We start from the raw sequence: 5,000 nt of genomic DNA on the forward strand, positions 1-5,000 counted from the left end.
TATATCTTCTTTGTTCTTCAGTTCCCCAGCTGATTAGCAAAAGGATTTATTCATGATTTTACTGGAGAAAAGGCAACATCATTTACCTGTTTCACCAATTAGTTCATCCATGACAGTAGAGTTAAGGGCAACCTTTTCTTCTTGATGAAGTTTCTGAATGCAATCTATATGTATCTTAGTTTAAGCCACATTGCTTCGAGATGAGGCTTTCTTATATAATGACTTTGAAGTCCGAGATTTAGGGGTTTCTTCTGTTCCTCCATTAGGTTAATATCTGCTAGGTTCATATAGTCATCTTTATGTTCTTCATTTCTAAGCGGGCCACCATTCAGAGTCATAAGTTTCCTCGCATGTCTTGTAGTGACCACTTGCTAGTAGCTTCTTTCAGTATATTCTAAAAGATCTTTCTTCAGTCTAGCTGCTGTGTTCTCTGTGACATAGACATTTTTCCACTTCTGTCCAGGAAGTCCATGCCCTACCACTCCGAAATGAGCTCTTGGGGCATAGTCTTTCTGTTTGGTAATTTTCATTACATGCTTAATCACGTGTGATATCAGCTATTTTAAGACAGCCCTTTTCTTGGATTAGAGTTTTGAAGGGAGAGACGAATTTGCTACTATGCTACTTCTTTTATTCAATTCTTGCCGACATGTTTCAGCCAATACCTAATGGACTTTGCCAGGGGAAAAATTTTGAAGCTTCATTAAAGATACAGTGCGTTCAATAGCATTTTCCTAAATCTTTGTGCAAAATATCTTCAAATCTTCGTATTTTCTTTTATTTTGAATTTCTTTCTAGATATCTTCTAACTTTCATTTGCACGTATTGCCTTTATACATACATACATATATATATATATATATATATATATATATATATATATATATATATATATATATATATATATATATATATGTATGTATATATATATATATATATATATATATATATATATATATATATATATAGAACAGTAAATTTGAAGTTATAAAGATATTTTGCTCAAAAATTTATGAAAATACTTTTGGAAACACTGGATCTTTGATATATATATATATATATATATATATATATATATATATATATATATGTATGTATATATATATATATCTACAGTGTATATATACTGTATATATATATATATATATATATATATATATATATATATATATACATATATATATATATATATATATATATATATATATATATATATATAAAGAGAGAGAGAGAGAGAGAGAGAGAGAGAGAGAGAGAGAGAGAGAGAGAGAGAGAGATTTTATTTGGTTTAACTGATATTCAACAAAAGACCTTTAAAGTTGATGCAAATCAGTGATAAACTGGCTGTCTGCACAAGTTAGCAAACAAATTTGAGTAAGCAGCGTAATCACATTTATACAATTGTTGACGTCTATTTCCTAGAAAAAGAATTGGTCATCGGTCACGTCTTCTTACTGTTTACTAAGTGCCTCAAGTATAAAAAAGAAAAAAAAATGTGAAAAAAGAAGAGGGGTGTTGGAAGAATTCCTGTCACCCCGAAAATCACAGTGTTTACAAAGAATATCTTTTAATTTCCAGAAATCTTAGAACTGTGTATGATATCTATTATCATTTCTGTATTTTCGTCACGCAACTCTTTTCTCTGTTTTTAATAGGTTTCTTAGAAATTGCTTTGATCACTGAGAGGAAATGATCAAGTTAGAAGCTTACCAATAAAGACATTCAAAGCAGAAATTATTTACGAAAGGAAAATAACCCTTAAATTTTAGAGGCGTCTCAAGACGATTTTGAATAACCTTTTAGCAATAAGAAATCTACTGTTCATGAAGTTACATGATAAAATTATAATTTATGTGGTTGTGTCTTGTCACGAAAACGGTATAATGAATATGTATCTATTAATATACCCATATTTCGACGTCTGAAGGTAAAAGAAGAGACAAAAATCGTAGCGGGAAGCCGAGCAACTACAATCATGAGATGTTCACATGTCAAGGAACTCTGACCACCTAGAAGCGTCCTTGGGGAATTATTATTTCTTCTGCGCACATCGCTTAACCCGTGACTTTTTTATTTCTTTTTTTTTTATTTAGTTTTTTTCTACTTTTTCTGCTGCGTGGACTCATTGCACTTGAAGTTGTAAAATCCTCTTCACTGGTTTTTAGCCTGATGACTTGGGTAGCACTTGATTAAAGTCTACTTGGAAAATAATGTCGGGACAATGGGCTGTATGGTTTTGGTCATTTCTAGGAAATCTGACCTTTGCCTGCAGTGCTATGGGAGAGTGGTAAGTTGTTCAAGTGCCTTACGTACATACAGTATGTAGATAGGTAGAGAGGAGGATGGTAGATAGAACTAGAAAAATTTAGAATTTTGAATAGGTATAGGAGCGCTTTACCATATGTAATCTTATGTCTCCACACTCCTTAGCAACCATAAAAGCACAAACGGTATATATATATATATATATATATATATATATATATATATATATATATATATATATATATATATATATATATTTATATATATATATGTATGTATATATATATATATATATATATATATATATATATATATATATATATATATACACACACTCTATGTATATACAGTATGCGTGGGTGTTTAACAGTTCAGATTCTCTGCTGGCATTTTATTTTTAAGTAATAAGTTTTGATTGGCAAGGTGGACGTGCCATCACTTTATCCATGGAGCACTATGTTTATATATATATATATATATATATATATATATATATATATATATATATATGTATATATATACAGTATATATATGCATTTATATATGTGTATACTGTATATATATATATATATATATATATATATATATATATATATATATATATATATACTGTATGTATATATGTGCAAATATATCTATACGTACAGATAAACACACACATGTATATATATATATATATATATATATATATATATATATATATATATATATATATATATATATATCCCTTAATATGTAAATCTTGCTGGCAGACTTTTGCAAATTAATAGTAAATTTCTTTTGCCAATGCATATCATTGTGTGAAATTTTATATTCAGATTTGCCGTAATATTTTTATGTCTGAAATAGAAGTGAAATTACACCAGAGGAATCATGAAATCACTCCAAGAGCAACTTGAATAATATTTATCATCCTGTACTCACTAATGGTGTATTTGACTTCATTTCATCATCATCATCTCCTACGCCTATTGATGCAAAGGCCCTGGGATAGATTTCGCCAGTCATCTCTCTCTTGAGTTTTTAAATCACTACATCTCCATTCTTAATCTCCCACTTCACGATTCATAGTCCTCTGCTATGTAGGTCTGGGACTTCCAATTCTTCTAGTGCCTTTTGGAGCCCAGCTGAACGTTTCGTGAACTAATCTCTCTTGCGGAGTGCGAAGAGCATGCCCAAACCATCTCCATCTACCCCTCATCATGATCTCATCAACACATGGCACTCGAGTAATTTCTCTTATAGTTTCATTTCTAATCCTGTCCTGCCTTTTAACTCCCAATATCCTTCTGAGAGTCTGATTTTTATATGCAATTTCATATGATTTGATTTCCAAATTTCACTTAACCTAGCCATTGTCTGATTTGCTTTTTTCAATCTTTCACTAAACTCTAATTCTAAAGACTCTGTATTGGAGATCAGTTCCTAAATACTTAAATGATTCTACTTGATTAATCCTTTCTGCTTCCAATGATATTCCATCTGCTATTGCACACTCCGTTCTCATCATCTCTGTCTTTCTTCCATTTATTTTCAGCTCTTATGTGATATTTCATGCATTCTGGTAAGCAAGCATTGCAAATCCTGTGATCTTTTGCTAACAAGGACAGCATCATCCGCATACTCTATATCTGCTAAATTCCTATTACCAATCCAGTCCAATCCTTCTCCACTACATCCTACTGTTCTTCTCATTACAAAATCCATGAGGAGGATAAACAACATAGGTGACAACACATTCCCTTGGAGTACTCCGCTTTTCACTGGAAATTCTTTTGATAAGACTCCATTTAGCTGACTTATAATCTATATAAAATAATGATTCTTTATTTTACCAAAATATTGGTCCCTGTCCTCAATCCTTTAAAACTTTAGTTATTTTTACTGAAAATAGATTTCTCTGCCCTTGCTCTCAAAGTCTGCTTCGCAACTTTAAAACATTTGCTTGCTACAGTCTTCCCGAACTTTGTGGAGAGTCCTGCGTTATTATGGAATTCCTCTTAAATATGTAAATTCAATTAAATCTGTTCATGAGCATAACAAATGCAAAGGTAATGTTAGTGGAGTCCTATCAAATGAATTTCCAGTGAACAGTAGAGTACTCCAAAGGAATGTGTTGTCACATATGTTGTTTATCCTCATGGATTTTGTAATGCATAGAACAGTTGGGGATGATGGAGAAGGATTGGACTGGATTGGTAACAAGGAATTAGCTGTCCTTGAGTATGCTGATGACGATGACCTTATTAGCAGAACACCACAGGACTTGCAAAGCTTGGCTACCAAAATGCATGAAATATCTCATGAGTTTGGGCTCAGGATAAATAGAAGAAAGGCAGAGACGATGAGAACGGAGTAAGCAATGGAAGATGAAATATCGTTGGAAGGAGAAAGGGTTAATGAGGTATAATCATTTAAATATTTAGGAAGTATGATCTCTTATACAGGAGCTTTAGAATTGAGATAAATGAAAGTTTGAAAAAAGCAAATCAGACAATGGCTAGGATAAGTAAAATTTGCATGAAATTGCATATAAAAATCAGGTTGTATATCAGTTAAGTGAGATCGGTGTTACTGTATGGACATGAGTCGTGGTATGACAAGGAAACAATCTCCAATAGATTTTGTAGATTTTAGAACATAACTCTAAAAAGAGTTTTAGGAGTTAAATGGTAGGATAGGATTAGAAATCAAACTGTAAGAGAGATCACTTGAGTGACATATGTGGATGAGAT

The sequence above is a fragment of the Palaemon carinicauda genome, chromosome 2 (genome assembly GCF_036898095.1).
Source record: "Palaemon carinicauda isolate YSFRI2023 chromosome 2, ASM3689809v2, whole genome shotgun sequence".
NCBI lineage: Eukaryota > Metazoa > Arthropoda > Malacostraca > Decapoda > Palaemonidae > Palaemon > Palaemon carinicauda.